The sequence below is a fragment of the Felis catus genome, chromosome B1 (assembly GCF_018350175.1).
Source record: "Felis catus isolate Fca126 chromosome B1, F.catus_Fca126_mat1.0, whole genome shotgun sequence".
NCBI classification, from domain to species: domain Eukaryota; kingdom Metazoa; phylum Chordata; class Mammalia; order Carnivora; family Felidae; genus Felis; species Felis catus.
Window position 1 is genome coordinate 93,332,737 of NC_058371.1, and position 25,572 is coordinate 93,358,308.

The following is a 25,572-nucleotide window of genomic DNA, read 5'->3' on the forward strand; positions in this document are numbered from 1 at the left end:
TTAATTCATTTTCAGGTAGCACTCCACAAATCTTTCTGGAAGTGGAGAGAAAAGATTTTGTAAATTCAGAAGTAGCATTGCTGGATCATATGATAGCTCTATTTTTAATTTTTTCAGAAACCTCCATACCACTTTCCATAATGGCTACACTAATTCACATTCCTTCCAACAGCATGTAAGGGTTCCCTTTTCCCCACTTATTTGCCAACACTTCTTATCTCTTATTTTCCAGTAATAACCAGTCTAAGTATGAAGTAACATATCATTGTGGTTTTGATTTGCATTTCCCTGGTGATTGATAATGTTGAGCATCTTTTCATATACCTGTTGGCCATAAAAAGTGTTGGGAAGACTGGATAGTCACACGCAAAAGAATGAAATTGGACCCCTATCTTATGCCACAAACAAAAATTTACTCTGAATGAAATATTTAAATATAATACTTGAAACCATGAAACTTTTAGAAAAGAATCTAGGGAAAATCTCCTTGATATTGATCTTGGCAATAATATTTTGGATATGACACCAAAAGCTCTTAAGCAAGAAAGGCAAAAATACACCAGTGGGAACACATGAAACTAAAGGTATCTGTACTGCAAAGGAAAAAATCAACAAATGAAATGCAACCTACACAATGAGAGAGAACATTTGCAAACCATCTACCTGTAAGGGGTTAATACCCTTTAAATATATCAGGAACTCACACAACTCACCAGCAAAAAACCAAATAACCTGTTTCAAAAAGGGGGCAAATGATCTTATTAACATTTTTTCTAAAGAAGTCATCAGTTGTTTTAAATGTTTATTTATTTTTGAGATAGAGACGGTGTGTGAGCAGGGGAGAAGCAGAAAGAGAGGAAGACACAGAATCCTAAGCAAGATCCAGGCTCTGAGCTGTCAGCACAGAGCCCAACAGGGGGCTCCAACTCACAAATCACAAGATCATGACCTGAGTCAAAGTCAGACACTTAACCGACTGAGCCATCCAGAGGGCCCAAGAAGTCACTACTTTATTAGGCATCCTAATCAAACTATCTCAATGTACTTGATGAAAGAAAAATATATATATAGTGCTATAAACTAGTTTTTCCCTCTGCTAGTTATAATTTTATTTATTTTAGAAATAAATAATAGAATTATTATTTTCTTAAATGAAACAAAGAAAATGAATTCTAATTATAATAAATACTTCATGACATGTTTGGATTAAAATGTTTTCTTTATTGAAAGAACATTCCAAATCTGAAAGATACTTTATAACATTTTCTATGCATATATTATTTGAGGTATACTGAATACACTTAACATAACAGATGCACTAATGTATACTGCCTCACTTCTTCCAAGGTGTTTTTATTTACAGCTAAAAATGTATTCTAGGAAGTGAATTAAAAGTAGCTAAGAGCGTTGCTTATGTTTAAATACGTGAAAAAAGCAAGTTTGAACATGCAATATTTATTGCCCACCTTTCTGCTATCTTTGCTTTGCTCTCAAGGGAGTTTCCCTGCAGAGGAATTTTTGCTTTGACAATAGAGAATAGGAAAGTTTAGGTTTAAATATTGTCAATTCTCTCACTGTTCCACTCTGAAACATTTTTTTTAATTCAAAATACTTCCAAACACTTCAGATCACCCAGTTTATGATGCCAGGATTCACCCTTCACAGAAATAGTAGAGAGATGTTTTAGTAAAGAAAAACAAATAATATAATGAGGTATCACAATATCTGCACTAATGATGAAAGAAACATAACCCCCAAACCAGATTATCCTCTTACTTGAAACAACCTAATAATAACACATGAACACATGGCGTGCGCACACACACACACACACACACACACACACACAGAAATATATGACACTGGATATGAGTAAAGAAGGGCAGTGATCTCTGAGAGAGAGAAAAAACAAGAGTGAGCCCTATGAACGCCCCCATTTTACTGAATGCCTAGAGAAAAGGTTCTAGGCAGTTAGGGAAAGTGACTCCTGTTGCTGAACAAAGGCAAAGCTTTTGGAGAGACCATGGTGACTAAAATTGGCAGGACTGAGAGGATAGAGATTCAAAGAGAAAACTCTCTGATGTCTGTAAATTTTCTCCTTTGAGCATTTAACAGAATACTGATTAATGCATGCATCTGAAGAATCTACTCAAGATCAGGGAAACAAACACCTGCAAAGATTAATAGAAACAGTGCCAGGGGTGCCTGGGCTCAGTTAAATGTCGGACTTCTGCTTAGGTCATGATCTCACGATTCATGGGTTCGGGCCCCGTGTTGGCCTCTGTACTGATACCTCAGAACTTGGAGCCTGCTTCGGATTCTGTGTCTCCCTCTCTCTTTGCTCCTCCCTTGCTTGCACTCTGTCTCTCTGTCTCTCTCTCTCAAAAATAAATAAACATTAAACAAAAGAAAAAAAACAGTGCCAGACATTCACATAAAACTCAGATTATGCAGGGTTTTACCAGCCAAACTAAAAAAAAAACACAGAAAACAAAAAAAAATAAAATAAAATAACAAAACGAAACAAAAAACATCTCATAATTCAGAGGGCATTTGGTAAAGTAATCAGGGAGGCCTTACCTCGGCAATAGGAATTAATTACATTTATACTGAACATTGATCTGAAACCATCAAAAAACCTATAAATGTAAAATCTGAAAGCATCTGTTTTCAATAAACTACTTGTATTCCAGAAAAAAAAGCTCAAGGATACCCATATAGAAATGCAAAAAGCCGTTACCTACAAGATAAAATTGACAAAAACAGTCCTCCAAAAACTGCAGACAAATTGAAACTTCTATAACCAAATCAGAAAGAGATTGGCTATATTAAATTTTGTAAGGATTTAGAGCAAGTGGAATTCTCATAGTTGATGGTCAAAATTTAAAATGCTTTAACATCTCAAAACCCTTTCACAATTTCTCATAATATTAGACTCACAACTCCACTGCTAGGCATTTACAAACTCCTCTCCCCAAGTAAAATAAAAACATACATTCACAAAATAATATGTATAGTAATGTACGTAGAAACTTTATTCAAAATAGCCAAAATTTTGAAGCATTCTAAATGTCCAACAAAGGGAGAGCAGATAACCAAAGTGTGCTATATACATGTAAGAGATGGCCTTTTTAAAAATTTTTTTTAACGTTTATTTATTTTTGAGACAAGGAGAGACAGAGCATGAACAGGGGAGGGTCAGAGAGAGGGAGACACAGAATCTGAAACAGGCTCCAGGCTCTGAGCGGTCAGCACAGAGCCCGATGCAGGGCTCGAACTCACGGACCGTGAGATCATGACCTGAGCCGAAGTCAGACACTTAACCGACTGAGCCACCCAGGCGCCCCAGGAGATGGCCTTTTGACAATAAAGATTATGAACGTCTAATAAACACAATGACATAATAAATCTCCAAAAAATGTTGAGCCAAAGGAGCAAGGCATAAATGAATATAAATTTACTGAAGTTTAAAAGGAGGTAAAACTAACTTGTGGTATCAGAAATGTGATTGCTTCTCTAGCGAAATTTATTGTCTAGAAAGAAGCAAGAGGAAACTGTTGGGTTCATACTTGTGATTTTTAAAGAGATATAACTTATTTCAAAAAAAAAATAAAGATACTAACAATTGTTCAGGGATTTGGCTTATATCCTACCATAGGAAAGTAATATTTCATAATACTCAAAAAAACACCTCACTCTTACAAAATGACACTTTAAATGAAACAAATTTACAACTATTTGGAAACCAACTTAGTAATTTTCTGTAAAATTAATTATCCATCTACCTCATCACCCTAGATCCATAATTACTCCTAGAGGCTTTCCCAAGAGAAATGGAAATTCATATCTACAGAAATATAATTATTTTTGCCTTATTTTCTGGAAAATTTATTCTATATCAACTGTTACAGGTAATTGTAATTTACTATTATATTTTAATCCTCAGTATTTTTATACTTTTCCCCAAGCACCCTATTATTTTTTTAATTGAAATATATTTGACAAAGAACATGATTGTTCTTGCTTCTTTTTTCCTTTTTCTTTTTTTTATTGAAACGCTAAAGCCTAGGTTGAAGTTCAGTGTGCAAATGTGCAAATAATTGGCTGCAAGCTTTGCCATAACCTGATCTGGCTTAGTTATTTAATTTGGGAAATGCTATGTCAAGATCTTGAACAGTCTATTAGTCAGAGTTGAAATAGAGAGGTAGAACTAGTAGAAGATAATTGAGATTTACTATAAGAAAGTGACTGGTTAGGCACTGCAACTATGCTTAGGGCAGGCTGTGAGGGAGGGCAAGCTGGAACTTGGGGCAGAAGCTGAAGCTACTGTCCACAGGGAGAATTTCTTTCTCCAGATGACCCTAATTCTGTTTTTGAGATCTTCCATGTGATTGAATCAGACTCACCCAGATACATCTAGGATAATGTCCTTTACTTAAAATCAACTGATGGTTCACTTTAATCAAATTTAAGATACATCTTCAAAGAAAACCTAGATTAGTGTTTGAATAACTGGGATCTGTGGCCTAGCCAGGTTGACACAGGGAAAGGATTATTACATTTAGATTCCAAGAAAAAAAAATGGACATCACCAATGAATCCTTTTTATTTCTTCATATTTAAATCATTTTATGACTAATTTAGAAAACTATGAATAAAGGTAAAGGCAAGAACAATATCATGAGAAATAATAACAATAATATTAACACAGCACGCTTAATTTTTCCCCATATTTTTTTCTGGTGTGAAGACATATATACCCTAACTGAGTAACATGCTCTTAATGCAACAAATTTCTCTTCTAGGGTGTGTGTGAACTTGGAACATATTCATCCTATAAATACAATTCTAAGATTTAAATATATCTGTAATAAGTTCTAACTCACTGTTAACTCTTTCTTTTCCAAGCTTTATTGATATATGATATATCAATATATTTTATATATCAATATATCAATATTTATATATCATATATATTTATATCTAAATATATAATATATATTTATATCAATATGACATATTGATATAAATATATTGATATATTGATATATCACATATATTTATATATCAATATATCAATATATTTATTTATATGATATTATTAATATATAACATTTCATAAATTTAAGGTGTACGATATGATGATTTGATAAACATATATGTTGTGAAATGATTACCACAATGAGGTTAGATAACACACCCATCCCTCACATAATTAACATTTTGGGGGTAATATGGCCATGTATATCAAATAAAATTATTGATAAATGAAACAAGTATTTTACAGACTATTTTATCAAAACATGAATTCAAAATACCCTTCTTTTTCTTTTAGTCCTGGATTTTCTCCAGTTTGAACAAATACTGGCATTATTAACTCTGCACCCAAAGTAAATAACTGATTAAAGACACATCATGAATCTATTTGCATGAAGGTGCAAACGTGCAAATGTTATTTTGAAAGCAGCAAAAAAGTTAATGAGGATATTTAATGAACTCAAAGAGTCCATTTGTTGGATAACTCAGTCTCATTAATTAGATGACTCATCATTATGTAGAAAGCCTTCCCATTTTTTGAGTGGCTAGGGGATAAAAAGCTCATGTTTATAACATTACTCTACTAAGAAACTTGAAGATTATTTCATTGCTGTTCATCAAGTTAATATGACAAGAGCAGTGGGATAAAAAATGAATGACAGTTACTTTTTGGGTTGGAGGGAGAGAGGTTTAACAAAAGAGACAAGAATTCTTACCACTTGCTGAAAAATTGAGGCCACGTTTTTCATAATATTTTTTGGTTTACTGCATGCCAGTGCTCAAGATCTAATTATGAATAAGTCATTGTCTCTGTCTTATGGAAGACTATAGATTTCTAAAAACTGTAGCTGGGAAGTGGGTACATAAACATAAAAATTATAACAAAACAAAATAAGCATATATCTTCATGAAATACTTTAGAGTGAATGTCAGTAAACTTTCTCCAGAGGGCCTGATAATAAATATTTTAGGTTTTGGCAGTTGTATGGTTTGTGTTGCAGTATTCAGCTCTGCCTTGTAGCACAAAACATTATAGACAATATGTAAATGAATGAGTATGGCTGTGCCCCAGTAATACTTTATTAAGAGACATTTGAAATTTGAAATGTTATGTAATTTTTACATGTCACAAAATATTTTTTTTTAAACTATACATTTAAAACTCTGTAAACCATTATTATCTGGCAGGTTATATAAAAGCCATGGTCCACAGACTGCTAACGTCTGTACTGGAGAAACAAAACTATGGATTAAGTAAAGCGTTCCCACAGAAAACAGAGTTTGAAATTAGAGTATCAATTATAACTAGGATAGTTAAGTGAAAAGTCTTTCAAACAAGATAGAGTGGGTTTTTCAAGGTACTCATATGAGAAAGAGTACAGAATGTGGCATAATTGCAAGTAATTTTGTGGGCTTAAACGTGTGTGTGTGTGTGTGTGTGTGTGTGTGTGTGGGAGGGGCAGATGTCAAGAGATGATAATAAAGAATTTAGTTGAGGCTACATTATAAATGCTTTTTGATCATCCAAAGTGCTTATAATTTATTCTAATGGAAGGGACAAGACACTAATGGGATTTAAATAGGACATAAAAGAATCATATTTTTGTTAAGTCTCACCTCAGATGCATAGTTTGGGAACATGCAGGCAGAGATTTTATTAATTAGCTAGTACATTCAATAATCCAAGAGAAAACCTAAGGTGACCCCAACTACAGTAATGATATGGGTTCGCTTATATGCATATTGTTTTTACATGCCACTAAATAGAAAATTAAATATGCCATCACAATGGCTTAGACATTAAACCCTTATTATAAAGAAATTAAATTCATGTTATGGTACAATACCAGTAAATTTATCTAAGTTCCAATGAACTGTCTTGATGACTGTCAAGAGCTGAACTCTCAGGTATTGAGGTACTCAGTTAAAAAAACAAGCTAAAACGAAAGTAATAATCAAGCATTTAATTACTTACAGAGATAGCATAAGAGACTAAGCTGAAAAAAATCACTGGTTCCCTTATGTTCCATTTTCCCCCTGGAAGAGCTCTGCGTAAGGGTCAAGTGGATCAGCACAGATGTGGGGATCTTCTCACGACCAAGGAACCGTGAACAAAAGGCTTGTCCCATTTTATAGATGTGGGCTTCGGGGAAGGAAGAAGAGAAAGGGCTAGGAAATGTACTAACTCCTGAGTCAGAGTGAAGAAAAATGTCCTCAAGGTTTCCTCTTCTCCCCTACCCCCAATAAGGAAGTCCCAGCAGAGGCATTTGGAGAAGACCCAACACTGTAGAGTAGGCCAGGGTCTTCACACTAACTAAAATCAGTATGACTGTCTACTAAAATATATGATTTAAATAGAACTCAAAGTCATCTAACATGATAAACAAAATGTCTAGGCTACAGTAAAAAACCATTTATCATACAAGGAACCAGGAAAATCACGACTTAAATGAGAAAAGATAATCAGTTGACAGCAGCCCCAAGATAAATTAGGTATTAGAATTATCTGAAAAGGATTTTAAAGTAGCCATCACACACAAAAAAATGTTTCAACATCAATTACAAGTAAGTGATGAAATTTAAAAATTGACAAAAGTAGAAATTATCAGCCAAAAAATAGTTTACGCAAAAGAACCACTTGACAATTAAGAAATAAGTATGACAGAAACAGAGATTTAAAGTTGCTGAATGGGGTCAATAGCAGCATGGAGATGACAGATGATAAAATCAATGAACATGAGAGCAGAATAATAGAAGTTAACCACTTTGAATACCAGAGATAAACTAGAGGGATCAATAAGATGCACACAGATTCAGGGATTCATGGGGCAGCAACAAAAGATTCAACATCCTGTTATATTGGTACCAGAAGAGAGGGGAAAATGGAAAGAGGCTGAAAGAGTATTTAAAGATATAATGTCTGAAAAAAATTCCAAATTTCGCAAAAGAATCAAACCTAAAAATTCAAGTACCTAAAAAACAAAAAATCAAGTGACAGTAGATTTCTTTTCTTTTGGGGGAGGGGGGTGGGTGGGAAGAGGGAGACAGAGAATCTTAGGCAGGCTCATGGAGCCTGACACGGGGCTCGATCCCATGACCCTGGGATCATGACCTGAGCCAAAATCAAGAGTCAGACTCTCAACCGGCTGAATCATCCAGGATCCCCAACTTTTTTTTACGTGAATCAATACAGATTAGAAAGAAGTGACACAATATATTTCAAGTGCTAAAAGGAAATAACTATCAAATGTGAGTTTCATATGTGGTAAAACTATGCTTTATGAATGAAAGGTTAATAATATTTTCAGATGGGGCGCCTGAGTAGCTCAGTTGGTTAAGCGTCCGACTTTGGCTCAGGTCATGGTCTCATGGTTCATGATTTCAAGTTCTGCATCGGGCTCTGTGCTGACAGCTCAAAGCCTGGAGCCTGCTTAGGATTCTGTTTCTCCCTCTCTCACTGCCCCTCCCCTGCTCGTGCTCTGTCTCTCAAAAATAAAATGTTAAATACATTAAAAAATATTTTCAGCCATCACAAAAAAAAATAATTTGTTGCTAGCAGACTTACCCTTACATGCTGGCTAAAAGCTTTTCTTCAAGTAAAAAGGAACTGAAGAAAGAAAGTATTGTAGAAACTTAGGAAGGAAGGAAGAAATAACAATGGCATAAGAATGGGTGCATATAATAGATATCCCTTTCTTAGTGAGTATTAAAATTCATATTTGGTGATTGAAACAAAAATTATAATCCCATCTAGTATTCAAGGTAATGATATTTAGAAGTGAAGAATATAAAGGGGCATCAATATACACAAGTCTTCCACACTTTAATCAAAATGGTAAAACGTTGATATTTGCAGACTTATAAATCACATATGTGATAGGGATGCCTGACTGGTTATGTTAGAAAAGCATGCAGCTCTTGATCTCAGGGTTGTGAGTTTGAGTTCCATGTTCAGTGTGGAGATAACTTAAAACAAATAAATGTTTTAAAACTCACTTACATATGTTATAATGTCCAGAATAACACAATCACTTAAGTACATCAAAAGTCCCAGAGCAAAGAATTTATAAAGTAGATATACTCAAAGACTGAGTAAATTAAGATGGAAGTGCGGTGGGAAAGTAGAAAAGAAACAGAAAAATGAAAGGCTGAGGAAAAAATAAGTAAGAATAGCAAATGTCAGATTTAAATTCTAACATATTAATAACTACCCTAAAATGTAAATGGTGAAAATACACCAACCAAACAAGAAATTGACCACACAGATAAAAGCATAACTCAATTATATACTGCTTACAAGAAGTTCATTGCACATCCAATGACATAGGCAGCTTGTGAGTAAAATAATGGGAAAAATATACATATATCAGGGAAACATTTGCCAAAAAAAAGGAAAGGAGGTAGTGGCTATATTAATATATGACATAATATTTGATAATCTAGACCTTCGAGCAAAGAATATTGCTACAAACTAAGACAAACTTTACTAGTGATAAAAGGATCAGTCCACCAAGAAACCTAACAGTTCTAAATGTGTGTGCACTAAATGACGAGGTGTCAAAATACACGAAGAAAATTTGAATTGAAAGAAGAAATAGACAAACTCACAATTATAGTTGTGAATTTTACGGCCCTCTTTCAGCAACTAATAGAACTTTGGACAAAGAAATTAGCAACAGCAAGCACATAGGAGATCTGAACAACACAATCAAAATCAACAGGATTATACATAGGCACATATATATTAATCATGTGTAAGTGTATTGTGTGTGTACATGCATACAATAAGAGCACAATATAATTTTTTCAGGTGCCCATGGAATATTTACCAAAATAGATAATTCCTTTGGCCATTAAACCCTGACAAATTTTAAATAATTGATATCACACAGAGTACGTTCTTGACCATACTGGAATGAAATTAGAAATCAGTAACAGGAGGGCACCTGGAAGGCTCAGTCAGTTAAGCTACCAACTCTTGGTTTCTAAATTTTTTTAATGTTTTTATTTATTTTTTAGAGAGACAGACAGAGACAGAGCACAAGCAGGGGAGCGGCAGAGAATGAGGGAGACACAAAATCTGAAGCAGTCTTCAGGCTTTGAGCTGTTAGCACAGAACCAGACGTGGGGCTTGAACCCATGTACTGCAAGATCATGCCTGTGCCGAAGTTGGACGCCCAACCAACCGAGCCACCCAGGCCACCCCAAATCTTGATTTCGACTCAGGTCATGATCTTGTGGTTTGGGAGTTGGAGCCCCACATGAGGCTCTGCACTGACTGCATGGAACTTGCTTGGGCTTCTCACTCTTTCCCTCTCCCTCTGCACTTCCCCTGCTCATGCTCACTCTCTCAAAATAATAAATAAACTAAAAAAAAATCAGTAACATAGAGACAACTGGGGTTTTCTAAACACAAAATTAAATTAAACAGCACAGTTTCAAATAATCCATGGACAAAATAGAAATCCTCAAATGAAATTCAAAAATGAATAGAAATGAATGGAAAGAAAGATACAACAAATCAAGATATGTGGGGTGCAGCTGAAGCAATATTGGAAAATTTATAGTACTAAATGCTTAAATTAGAAATGATGAAAAGGTCTCAAATCAATAGTTTAAGTACCTACCTCAAGAGTTTTCTATATAAAATTATGTCTTCACAAACAGAGACAATTTTAATTTTTCCTTTCTCATTTATTTTTCTGTTTAATTACCTTAGCTAGGACTTCCATTACTAAGTTGAATAGAAATGGTGAGAGTGAGAACCTTTGTTTTGTCTCTGATCTTAAAGGGAAAGCTTTCAACCTTTTATGGTTGCATATGTCAGCTATGGGCTTGTTATCTACGGCCCTTATTATGTTGAGCTATCTTTCTTCTATATCCTATTTGTTAAGAGTTTTTGTCATGAAAGGATGTTGTATTTTGTCAAATGCTTTTCTGTATCTGTTGTGATGATCACATGACTTTTATATTTCATTCTATTGATGTGATACCACATTTATTGATTTGCATATACTGAACCTCTGTATTATTATCTTATAAAATGCATGTGAATCTATGATTTCACTTAAGAAATATTATGTGGATTGGAAGTAATATTGTACCTGTAAGGATTTTCTGGCCGTAACTAAATGATTGCTTTTTAGTATTATCAGAACTTGATTTCATAGGTACATTAAAGTTGTTGAGAAAATGAAAAATGCTGTCTTTAGATTCAACAGAGCCCAAAGTGCAAAAAAATAACAGCACCATTAAGAGAAAGTTTAAAAGAAATATCAGGTTATATTTAAGAGACAGCAATAGAAATAAGCAGGTCAAGATCAAAGAACTAGACAATAATTAAAATACCATTCATCCTCAGGATCTGCTTAGTTTCTGACTCTTATTTTTATTACAAAAAAAAGGTATATCTAAACAAAATAGTGGTTGTCATCAGAGGCCCACAAAAACAACAAAATAAACTGACAAACTGTCATTAGAAAAATATTCAAAGTAGTATTAAAATGTAGTTTTCTATATTCTAAATTACTAGTTTCAAGGTATCAGTGCCCTCGCTTAAAAAAAATGCATTTAATAGACAGCAACACAAATAAGAAAAAAAACTCGACCAAGGATCTTGGGATATAGAAGGAAAAGCATCACAATAACTCCTAAATGAAAATAATGTATGTGGTAAATGTGTACTTCATCTGAAAAGTCTGTGAGTAAATGAGAAGTTGATTTCATCCCCCATGGATTAAATATGAAATTGATAGAGGTCAGCCAGTGAGAACTTCTGACAAAAGGTTGGGGGGAATACTGGAGACAACATTGGTGTGACCTTAGAAACTTACTGTGTCCTTAGTGTGCCCTTAGAGATTATAAGCGCGAGCACAAACTTTTGAAGTAACAGAAGGAGTATTTTAAATAATTGCCTTTTTTTTTTTAATTTAGAGGTGATCCAGAACTGCACAAATTCTGCCTGTATGCTTTCACCTGAGCATTCTTGAAGATTCGTAACTTGAAATTATGTAAATCTAATTAGGTTGTTGTTTCCCAAGCCAATATAACTCAAATAGATTTTTTTTTAAACTTACAGTTGGAAATAGCTATGTAATTTCATGAAGATAACTTCAAACATAGTTGAGTCTTAAAATATTATTAATGTTAAATATAAGAATGATTTTTGATCACTGACCAAATCTACACTTAGCATCAAGTTTTTTGCCCATGCTGAGCTTAATGTGAAAAGTGAAGTATCTTAGCATCTGGACTATGGAAACCCTATAATTTTTTTTATAACCTTCAACAAGTTGCTGCTACGTCATATTGTCTTGGTATTACCATATATAATACTATTAACTATGATTATTAATATATATTAGTCAAGCTAATTTTCAGAGAGGGTAAACAACTTTCTCAGGGAAAAGGCACAATTAGAAATAGAATCTTGAAACAGAAAACAGTCTTTATCAAGTAAATGTTTTCTCTAATTTACCATATCTTTTGCCATTTGGTATTTTTTCTCACATATATATGTTTAATATATGTAAGCATATGTATGTACTACATATATGACCATATGTATATAAAATCTGTTTTCTCTGTCTAATGGTAATGGCTTTTCAAGTTATTAAGTGTTTTCCATAAGTCATACAAAGTTTTTTTATAGGAATATTCTATTGTTTTCAGAAAATGTATTTTTTCCCATTTTTTAGATTTTTGATAACTGCTAAGGTGAACATTCTTAAACCTAAGTTGGCATATTAATTAATAATAATTACTATTTTTTTTAATTGAGAGAGAGAGAGCATGGGCAGGGAAAAGGAGCAGAAGAGGAGAGAGAGAGAATCTTAAGCATGCTCAGGGCAGAGCAGAATGCAGGGGTCGATCCCGTGAACCGTGAGATCGTGACCTGACCCAAAATCAAGAGTTGGATGCTCATCTGACTCAGCTACCCAGCTTCCCACAATAATTATGCTTTTATGATAAGTTCCCAGTTTTTATGTTCCTGGTTAAAGATCACTCATATTTTAAAAATTATTACCTACTTAAAGATTTTGTTATGTGTTGCCAGACCATTGGCATGATTTATTTATAACATATCACAGATTGGTTTAATGAAGCTTTGGTTTTCTTTTTGTGAGTCTGAAGTCAAACAACTGACAGTAACATCATGAAGGTTAGTTCTGTATGTTGGACCCTGTTGGCCATATGTTGAGTTTTTTTAAGTTTTTATTTAAATTCCAATCGGTTAACATATACAGTGAAATTGGTTTCAGGTGTAGAATTTAGTGATTCATCACTTACATATAATAACCAGTACTCATCACAACCAGTGCCTCCTTAATGCCCATCACCCACTTATCTCCTCCCCCACCCAACTCCCTCATCAAGCCTATTTGTTCGCTATAGTTAAGAGTCTCTTATGGTTTGCCTTCCTCTCTGCTTTTTTTTCTTATTTCTTCCTTTTGCCTATGTTTATCTGTTTTGTTTCCACATATGAGTGAAATCATATGGTACTTGTCTTTCTCTGACTTATTCCTCTTCTCTTCTGCCACTTATTATACTTCAATGTCAATACCACAAAATAAATTCTGAATGTAGTTCTCACCTCCACTGAATAGGTGAGCTTTCAATTCAATAATTTCCATATATTCATAATTCCATTCATATCCATAATTCATAATTTCCATTCAATAATTTCAGTTCCTACTATACTAACTGCCTGATTCTGTTCTACCATACATTCATGCAGCTATCACTCCTCACAAACCCCAGTGATTACTTTTTATTATCCGCAACTTGTTTGGCTAATTTGATATGGCAAGCATAAATCAGTGCTCTTAAGCTATGAATTATTTCTCACATATATTAAATATTTACTACATGCCAGGTACTTTCAGGATGCACAAATTAAAGTGTTTAAAGATTAGAGAAAATGGCAAATAGATTTATGATTAAAGTAATTTATCAATGAGTAGTGAGTTAGGCAAAATTCATTAGTACTGAGTATAGGAACATAACTTAATCCTGAATTTCAGGAGGTTTGAGAGCACAGTCTAGGGAAGAAAGAAATATCAACCACAAAAATCATAAAAAAGAGAAAATGGCACATCATGGTGGCAAAAAGTATAACTAGAGTATAGAATTAGGAGGAGGACAGGGAATGTGAACTACATATTTTAGTAAGGGCAAGCCATAAAGCTTTTTCTTTCATGATGAAGAATGTAGATTTTGTCCTGGGGAGCTTTTAAAGATTTAAAGAAAAGTGATGCAATGATTAAAGTTAACTATGTAATTTTCAACACTTGGGATTCTCTGTGAAAATGTATTGGGAAGACAGTACCATTCAGTATTATCACTGTAATAATCTAGGTTTAAGATTCTTTTATGGCTAAACCAAAATGTTGCTAATTTGGAGATGGAAAGAAAAGAGAATATATATGTTATAGATTTTATATGTATATATACATTACCATATATGAATATTATATATAATATATATATATATATATCAATTAATAAATTGCAGTTTGGTCTTATTGAGAAATTCCTGTATGATATTCAAGAGAAGAAAAAAATGTCTAGTGTGTAATTATTTGATAAATATATCAGAAACTTAGAAGCAAAATTAGGATTACGTGGAGAAATAGTAGCTTTACATTGAAATCTTAAGACAAAGATGACTGAAAGGAAAGACAGTAATAATACTGTTAGCAGTAATATCAAGAAAACTCTGATTGAGATTATGTGTGAGACAAAGATTGAAGGACTTTACATGGGGTCAGTTCATTTAATCATAGCAAATGTTTTTTCCTTTGCTTTTCATACATTAAATTTACTCTATGGAGATAGCCAGTGATGTATGCGCTATTGTTATCCTTAATTTGAAAATGAGAAAACTGAGGCAAAGAGAAGTTACAAACTTTTCAATATGATAGCAGCAAGGAATTGATGAAGCCTGGATTCACATCCAGTTAATCTGATTCCAGAGACGACGTTCTTCCCTATCATGGGACAATGCCTGAGTCGAGTGTGGTATCACTGAAGGCAAGGGAAGAAGGTCTACAGAAATGAAGGGAAATGAAAGATAGTTCTATCATTTCCAAAATGATAGTTAGAATAGGGAATAAAATGTTACCTTTGATAACCCTTAAGAAACATTTAAGGAAAAAACAATCTATTGAAGACCAGGCATTAGCTTAACAACATGTAGGAATGAGAAAGTAGTGTGTGTGTGTGTGTGTGTGTGTGTGTGTGTGTGTGATAAGAGTACAGAATTGAGTAAACTTTAAATGATAATAGATGAATGAGTTTCTTTCTTTTTTTTTAAGTTTATTTATTTATTTTGAGAGAGAAAGCACACATCACATGCGAACCAGGGGAAGGGCAGAGAGAGAGAGAGAGAGAGAGAGAGAGAGAGTAGAGAGAGAATCCCAAGCAGGCTCAGTATTGTCATCACAGAGCCTGAAGTGGGGCTTGATCCCATGAACTGTGAGAGCATGACCTGAACCCAGATCAAGAGTTGGATGTTTAACCTGACTGAGCCACCCAGATGCCCCAAAAGAAATGAACTTCTGAAAGCAAGTTTGAAGACACATGAATGAATGGTATAACTGATACATTTAGGGCTCTGAGGAGTTTGGAGAGGGCAATATTAAAACACAGTTGGTAGCATTAGGTATACAGAGAAAGAAGCACCTATACCCTGCCTATTGTGGTATATACCTAGATGCTGGTCATCATAGTAAGTAATAGAAACACAGATATTTAATAACATTTCAATCAAAAAATACTAAGGACCTTATTTTTCAATTAATTAAATGAATATTGGTTAACCACAACACTCTAATGTTGATGGTTTTATGCGGTGTTATAATGGCTTTCATAATTTTTATAAGTGTTTTCTCTTCTGAGTTGAAATATAGTAAATGTTGAATTGTGTCACTTTGTCTGAGGTAGTTGCTCTAGTTAAAAAAAATTAATTCAGATTTTGCGTATAAGAACGATTGTGTTAAATATCAGAAGACAACCGTATGTAAGTAATAAAACTATAAATTTAATAAGAAATTTTATATGAGAGTATTTTAATTTTTTTAATATAATTGTGCTGAAATTGTATATCATAATCTTTTAGTTGATAACCAGCTGTCATGATATCTTAATTAGCTTACTTTCATTTTATAACTAGATGAATTTAGAATTTACTACAGATTTTTTTAATATATATTTACTTATTTTTGAGAGAGAGAGGTGGGGGGAAGAGAGCATGACCAGAGGAGGGACAGAGAGAGAGGGGAAGAGAATCAAAAAATCCCAAGCAGGTTCCATGCTGTCAGCACAGAGCCCGATGCAGGGCTCGAATTTATGAACTGAGATTGTGACTTGAGCAGAAATTAAGTGTCGAATGCTTCACCTGCTTAACCAACAGAGCCACCCATCAACCCCCACCACCAGGTTTTTTTAAAGGAACGTTGCACAAGCCTCCATACTGTTTACTTCTCTCCTACTGCTATATATCCAGGGGCAGAAAATTGATGCTGATTTTAAACCTTTAGCTAAGTTCTTAAAAGCAATTTAATATTTTTTCAAACTTCAGAAAATATAATAAGATGAGCAAGTGCCTAACATGTCATTAAGCAACACAATAACTGATTGGGCTATTGAAATAAAACCATCAATATAAGAGCTTGTCAGGATTTTAGCAATAATCTGTACAAGCTTTACATTTTCAATATAATGATACTGGTTCCAATATCTTCACAGTTATAATAAAATTAATGAAATAGTAGAAATAAGGTTGAGACAATATATGGATTGTGACAATTAGTTGAATGAAATTCCTCTGTTTGTGTTGACTTTTTTGAAAAAGTCTATTGTAACAACTATCTATTCCTACTTATTTATTTATAATCGTGTCCCTAAGCATGGTAGCTGAAAATGATTTATTCACCTGCCTTCAAGAATATTAGAGTTTGAAACTGTGATTCATTTTAAAAAGAGCACCATGGCTGTATTTTCGATATGACACATCCTTCAAATATTTTACATTTTGAAATATAATTGATTCTATACAGTCCCAGGCACTATCTATAAAGGGATTCTATAAATTCACAAGTTTTCATCTTTTAGAAACTATAACTAAAAACAAGTTTAATTTTTTCAATATTTTTGATACAATAAAAAATTAGATATAGAAAATAAGTATAATATTAAAATCATACAAAAGATATTTTGTCATATCACAGTTTTATTTTTCAAGTAATATATTAATTTCAGTGTTTTATACAGATAAATATATCTCATGGGTCAGAAACATATTAGTACATGTTTTGAAGGAGCATTTTCAATGAATATTGTCAATAGACTGAAACATATTTGAAAAAAAAGCTATGAAAAAAACAAATAAACAAAACATCGGGTCTAATCTGCAATTTGCTGGGGCACCCGGGTGGCTCAGTCGGTTGAGCGTCCGACTTTGGTTCAGGTCATGATCTGACAGTCCATGAGTTCAAGCCCCTCATCAGGTTCTGTGTTCATAGCTAAGAGCCTGAAGCCTGCTTCGGATTCTGTGTCTCCCTCTCTCCTTACCCCTCCCCTGCTTTCTTGCTCTCTCTCTCTCTCTCTCTCTCTCTCTCTCTCTCAAAAGTAAATAAATACTAAAAAACAAATAAATAATTTGCAATTTGCTTCTTTATCTCTAAGTAAATCCTCAGAATTGTTTATGATCACTTCAATTTCAAATACATTTTGAAAAACTTGCTGAAAAAGCAGTAGCATGTTATGATTGAACTGCAAAATCTTACTCCTTTCAACTAGACTTGCCTGATCTCTCAAGAAGTTATATTATGAGTTTTATGATCATTCAAACTCGGAAAAGATGTGTGGTAGCAAGCCATTGTTCTGCTGGGATATAGATAAATAAAGGATAAATAAATAATTGAAGAGCTTTGGACAGCTGGGTGTCTGTAGCAATTGAAAGAAAGGAAGTCGTACTGTGAAGCTTTGAACTAAAGCATCTTGTTCACATAAGCTGACAGGGTAATGGAAAGGAGAGGATAAGAGAATACATATATTATAGTCAGTGCTTGTCCATGATACATGATTCACTAAGCTGGAATTTATTATTTATATTATTTATGGGGATTATTGGTAACTGCCTTTTGATTCTATTACAAACAACTTAGAAAAAATTCATGATAGGCCTAGAGAGAGAATATAATACTGTCATACACATCATTTTAAAAACCTTTGACTATTATTAAGTACTAAGCTTTCAAACACCTTTTATTTTACATCTTTTTTTCCTGCACAGAACCAGGTAATAGAAACAGAATCATAAGCCATTTGTCCTTCAGTCATATAATAATAATTCTCATATTGTAATAGACTTAATAAGGCATCATTGTGGGACAATGCTTGTGATTAGTCACATTCCATTATTTCCGACATTCTTCTTTCACCTCACAAAAATCATATCACAAATGCATTTTTAATGCACCTGTAAAAATTGAATTATTTATCCAAAGCTTTGTATCATTCTGATAAATTAGATCATCAAGAAATAATTTTTTTTCATTCCCAATATAGAATGTTATATGAAGAACAATTTTCAGACTCGAAAATCTGTGTATATTTGGGTGAGTGAGTTAGGTAGCTTGCAAAATACATTCATGTGCTTTTAAGCTATGGACTTACACTTTGTGTAAGTGAGTATGCACACAATCTCTAATATATATTCATATATATGTATACATGCATACATTATATATTCTTCATATGTATATTAAGAATAGGAACATATATATGAATACATAGACACATTATATTCCTCAAAAACAAAACAAAACACTCAAGGCATCAAAGAGTCCCAAGAATATTCAGTAATAACCAATAATAAATTTAAATTTAATTTTTTTATTTTATTTAAATCAAGTTAGTTAACATATAGTGTTAATAATGGTTTCAGGATTAGAATTTAGTGATTCATCACTTTCATATAACACCCAATGCTCATCCCAACAAGTGCCCTCCTTAATTCCCATCACTCATGTAGCTCATCTTCCCACCCACCTCCCCTCCAGAAACCCTCAGTTTTTCTCTGTATTTAAGAGTCTCATTGAGCCAAACCATAAGAGACTCTTAAAAACCGAGAATAAACTGAGGGTCGATGGGGGTGGGAGGGAGAGGAGGGTGGGTGATGGGCATTGAGGAGGACACCTGTTGGGATGAGCCCTGGTGTTGTATGGAAACCAATTTGAGAATAAATTTCATATTAAAAAAAAAAGAGTCTCATGGTTTACCACCCTCTCTGTTTTTACCTTCTTTTTCTTTCCCTTCCCTTATGTTCATCTGTTTGTTTCTTAAATTCCACATAGGAGTGAAATCATATGATATTTATCTTTCTATGACTGACTTATTTTACTTAGCATAATACATTCTAGTTCCATCCACATTGTTGCAAATGGCAAGATTTCATCCTTTTTGATTGGTAAGTAATTTTCCATTGTATATTTATACCATATCTCCTTTATCCATTTGTCAGTTGATGGACATTTGGGCTCTTTCCATAATTTGACTATTGTTGACAGTGCTGCTATAGATATTGGGGTGCATGTGCCCCTTTGAATACACATTTTGTTCTATTTGGATAAATACCTAGTAGTGCAATTGCTGGGTAGCTCTATTTTTAATTTTTGAGCAATCTCCATGATGTTTTCTAGGGTGGTTGCACCAGTTTGCAAGTTTGCATTCCCAACAGCAGTGCAAAAAGTGTGATACTAAATTTTAAAGAAGAATATAATGTATGCCTAATCTATAAAAGGCAATACAAAATATCATGGGCATTGTGATTTAAAAGATGTTTTATTATGAAAAATTCACACAAAATTAAAATCTAAATATATAAACTGTTAATGGTACAATAGGAGTGATGGGAATATTGATGTTCATTGTAAAATTATTTCACCTACTACAAGTGTTTGAAATAAAATAAAATGTTAAGAAGTACAGCAAAAATAAATGCATAGCTCAATGAATTTTCATAATGTAAATGCACTAAGATAACCAGCTCCCAAATCAAAGTGTAAAACATTGCCAGAATGAAAAAAAAATCTACCCATTTCCAGCAACCAATTTTCCCAATGTCAACCTCTTAATGACAAAAGTTATTCTGTTTTTGAGTTTTCTATAAATGGATTCACACGTAATTTACTTTCTGTGTCTGGAATTTATGTCAATGTTATGTTTTTAAAAGTCGTATGTGTTTCATTCCCTCATTGGACATTTTTCTGGTATTCAGTTTTTAGCCATTATGTACAGTGTAATTTTATTATTTTACTAGTTTGTGTGTATGTGTGTGTGTGTGTGTGTGTGTGTGTATGTAAATATTTATATGCGCTTCTGTTAAATATTGTGATAGACACTGAGATACACCAGTTCAGATTCAGGAAGAATGTGCTGCCATTTGCAAGGTCTTTGGTCAGCAAACAGCTACCAGCTGTCACCTCCTTCCTGGTTGCCCCCAGTACAGAGAGCTGCCTTGCCTGCCATTACACTGTTTTTGAGAAGCCTGCATCTGGTAACTGAGTGAGGTGAGCATATGAAGACTGTATGGAGGCCTGGGTCATTTCAGGCTGTCATTAGCAAATTTTGTCAGGAACTTCTCCTTCCAGAGCTTTCCATGGATTGGTCCAGACTTTGTTGGACTTTCTTTACAGCTCAACCTTTGCCTCTACCCAAGTCTGCTCCCTTCCGCTATATCCAATAAGAATTAATTGTCATAATCTTCTTACACCCCAAATTTTATTTCCACCCTAAACTCCATATTACTGTTGGCTTCCAGAGGACTCAGACTACAGCAGGTATGAACCTAGAAATAGAAATTCTGCATTACAGGTGTGTACATGTAAAATAAGTGTTGTCAATTAATTTTCCAAGTGTGCAAATAGTGTCACCCCGACCACAAAGAAATGAAATTTCAGAGTATTCTACATCCTTGTGTCTACTTAATATTGTCTATTTTTTTTCAGTTTAGCAATTCCACTATATATGTAGTGATATTGTATTGTGGTCTTAATGTACATTTATTTAATAATAATGCTGAGCATCTTCTCTTATTCCTATTATTCATCTGGACATCCCCTAATATGTTCTTTTTATGGCTTTGTCTGATTATTATTTTAGATTGGCTTTCTTTCTTTTACCTACTTTTAATTGGCATATTAAAAGTTTTTTACTTACTTTGGTTTTTAGTCCATTGTCAAAAGTATGTGCTACCATTATCTTTTTTCATTCTATGGAATCCATTTTATTCTCAGGATTGTCTTTTGATAACAAGTAAAATTTCCATTTCATATAGCCAAATGAATCTTTCTAAAAAATTCTTTAGTGGTTACGTGTCTAAAAAATTATTGTCTATTCTCAGGCTGTGATGATGGTCTCATATATTTTCTTATCAAAGCTTTATAGTTTTGCCCCTCATATAAGTATATAGAGTTAATCAAATTTTGTCTTGTGTACTGTAATAGGTACAAATTAATAGATGCTTTTCAAATGAAGAGTTAATTGATAAGCTTTCTTTTAAAAACAATCTTTAATGTTTATTTTTTAGAGAGAGAGAGAGAGAGAGAGAGAGAGAGAGACAGAGAGAGACAGAGAGAGACAGAGTGTGAGCAGGAGAGGGGCAAAGAGAGAGGGAGACAGAATCCAAAGCAAGCCCCAGGCTCTGAGCTGACAGAACAGAGCCCAACGCGGGGCTCGAACTCACAAACCATAAGATCATGACCTGAGCCAAAGTCGGAAGCTCAACAGACAGCCACCCAGGTGCCCCAACAAGCTTTTTTATTAAAATGTCCATCCTACCATTTTTTCACTGCATTGTCACATTTATTGCAAATCAGGTGACCATATATATGTGAGCTTTTAACGGACTTTTATTAGTCTATTTTTCTAACAGAAATTAGAGAATTTCTCATTCCACGCTAATACCGCATCACACTGTGTTAATTATTGTAGCTTTATAATAGGTCTTCATAACCCATATTTTAAAGATTTTTTTTTAATTTTTTTTCAACGTTTATGTATTTTTGGGACAGAGAGAGACAGAGCATGAACAGGGGAGGGGCAGAGAGAGAGGGAGACACAGAATCGGAAACAGGCTCCAGGCTCTAAGCCATCAGCCCAGAGCCTGACGCGGGGCTCGAACTCCCGGACCGCGAGATCGTGACCTGGCTGAAGTCGGACGCTTAACCAACTGTGCCACCCAGGCACCCCAATTTTAAAATACCTAGCTTTTCTCTCTGTTTCGGGATTGTCTTATTGATTTTTTGCATTTAAAATATGTATATTTACTACACAGCAACCAGTAATTTCAATAATGATATGGGTGGGAAAAGTAATGTGTTTCTTTAGTTATTGAAATGCAATAACATATTGGAGAGCACTTATACTTTACATATTTCTTAAGATCAAGCACATAGATAAGACTAAATATTTTTAAATATATATTTTTGAAGAACAGTTGAAATACAGTGTTATATTAGTTTCAGGTGTACAACATAGTGATTCAACAATTCGACATATTACTCAATGCTCACTGTGATAAGTGCAGTCACCATCTGTCACCATACATTATTATGGTATTATTGACTATATTCCCTATGCTTTGCTTTTCATGTCAGTGACCATTTAATAACTGGCTGGTTGTGCTTCTTAATCCTCTTCACCTATACCAGCCATTCTGACAGGTATGAAGTAATATTGTTGTTTTCATTTGCATTGCCCTAATGATTAGTGATGCTGAGCATCTTTTCATGTGTTTGTTGGCCATCTGTGTGTCTTTGGTCTATTCAGGTATTGTGCCCATTTTTTAATCAAATTATTTATTTTCTTGGTGTTGAATAGTATAATAATTTCTTCATATATTTTGGGTATTAACCCCTTATTGGATATATCGTTTGTAAATATCTTCTCCCATTCAGTAGGTTACTTTTTTTTTTAATTTTTTTTAATGTTTATTATTTTTGAGAGAGAGAGAGAGAGAGAGAGAGAGAGACAAAGAGCAAGCAGGGAAGGGGCAGAGAGAGAGAGGGAGACACAGAATCTGAAGCAGGCTCCAGGCTCCAAGCTGTCAACACAGAGCCCGATGTGGGGCTCAAAGTCAAAGACCAGGAGATCATGACCTGGGCTGAAGTCAGCTGCCCAACCGAATGAGCCACCCAGGTGCCCCAGTAGGTTAACTTTTTGCTTTGTTGATCATTTCCTTTGCTATGTAGAAACTTCTAATTTTGGTGCAATCTCAATAGTTCATTTTTGAATTTGTTTCCCTTGCCTGAGGAGACATATCTAAAAACACGTTGCCAAGCCAGGGTGCAAGAGATTGCTGTCTCTGTTTTCTTTTAAGAATTTTATAGTTTCAAGCCTCAAATTTAGATCTTTAATCCATTTTAAGGGTTTTGCGTGTGTGTGTGTGCATGGTATAAGAGAGTTGTCTGTTTTTATCTTTTGCATATAGTTTTTCAGTTTTTCCAACACCATTTATTCAAAAGACTGTCTTTTCTCTGTTGTATATTTTACTTCCTTTATCATAGATTAATTATCTGCATAAGGAAGAGTATATCTTTGAGCTCTCTATTCTCTTCCATTGATCTATGTGTCTATTTTTGTGCTGGTACCAAACTGTTGTGATTACTATAGCTCTGTATTATATCTTAAAATCTGGGATCGTGATACAACTCTCTTTATTCCTCTCATTTTAAAATGTCTAGTTTCCCCCTGTTTTTCAGGATTTTCTTATTTATTCTTGATTCTTCTTATTTCCATAGTAATTTTAGAAACATGTTTGTTAAGTTATACTCATATACATACCTCCCTAATCTATAGATCGGATTGGGGAGAATTCATATATTTCCAATATAGAATCTCATAATTAGGGAACACAGTATATCCTTCATTTATTTAGAATTTATTTACTTATCTCAAAATTTAATTGGAATTTACAATACAAAGATCTTTCACATAATAATACATATTTTTTTAGTGTTTTTCCTGTTTTTTTTTGTCTTCAAAATGCTTTTCTTTCCTTGTCTGTTGCTGTATTCTATTCGTAAGAATTTTGTGTTGTAATTTTGCATCTATGTTTATAACAGAGTTAGAAGTATGATTTCTTTTCTGTTTAATGTTCTTTCAGTATCAAGTTTATGCTGGCCTAATTAAAAGAAGTCGGCACTTCTGGCTTCTACTTAGAATGTAATAGCTAGAGAGTGTATTCCCACATTAAAAATAAGAAATCAGGTAAAAAGAAATCTTGAACTCATCAGAGAGCTGAGACTGGAAGGCAATCAACTAGTCTCAAATCTAAGAAAAAAACACACACTTCTGAGGGGGAAACGTGAGCACAAGCACTGCTCCGTTGGAGCAGAGAGCAAGAAAATATGGGAGTATCATAAAAGCGGTTAAGAAGATTTCAGTTACAACACATAATGAATTGCTAAAAGCCAACTACTAATAAAAGTGTATAAAATGTCTGGGAGCCACAAAAGATGGGTTTGCACAGACTTGCAGGCTCTTCCCCACAGATAACGCTATGTGCTCAGGAGAAGGTTGGGGGCTAAGAAAAGCTTCAGGCACTTGTGTGAACTGTGAAGGAGGAAGCAGTCATTGTTGATGGAAAGACAAAGCCTCCGTCTTCTCTCCTTTGTCTCCCAGGGAACAACAGTCTCAAGCCCCAGGGAAGGAAACCAAGCAGTCATCCATAGGACTTGTATTTGTCCTTTTTATTTAAATGGTTTTTATTTAAGATCACCTCATAAAATGAAATCTCTTCATAAAATTCCCACATAAAAAGTTGAGATAACGCAATTTCTGAGAAAATGTTTCCCCTAACCAACTTCTAACGTGCTCATACAAATAAAATGTAGTTGTTTCAGATTTAATCGATGTACTAGATCATGTGACATTTAAAATTTTTAAATGTTTATTTATTTTTGGGAGAGCAATAGAGCATGAGCAGGGGAGGGGCAGAGAGAGAAGGAGACAGAATCTGAAGCAGGCTCCAGGCTCTGAACTGTCAGCATAGAGACCAACTAGAGACTGGCATGGGGCTCTAACTCATGAACCATGAGATCACTGAGCTGAAGTCAGACCTCAGCCGACTGAGCCACCCAGGCGCCCCCATCGTGTGAAATTTTAGAGTGAAATGACTCAACTATAGTAAGCAAAGGAGAACCTCCCTCAGTATTGTTCCTGAAGAACATCTGTTATGGTATTACAATAAAGCTGAAAATACTGTTTCCCAGCAAATAATTAATGCATATGTTGGAAAGACTTATTTTATATTATCTTAAATAATGAGAAAAAGTTCTACAGCATAGTAACTTTGTGCGATAGTTATTTAACTCTTTTTAATTAAACCAAATGGTTGAAATGTTCAGTTATTTTTCAATTTACAACTTTTTAAAATTTAAGTACAATTCACATACAATATCCTATTGTGTACATCATAGTGACTCAATATTTTTATACACAAAAAAGTATTCATCATGATAAGTGTAC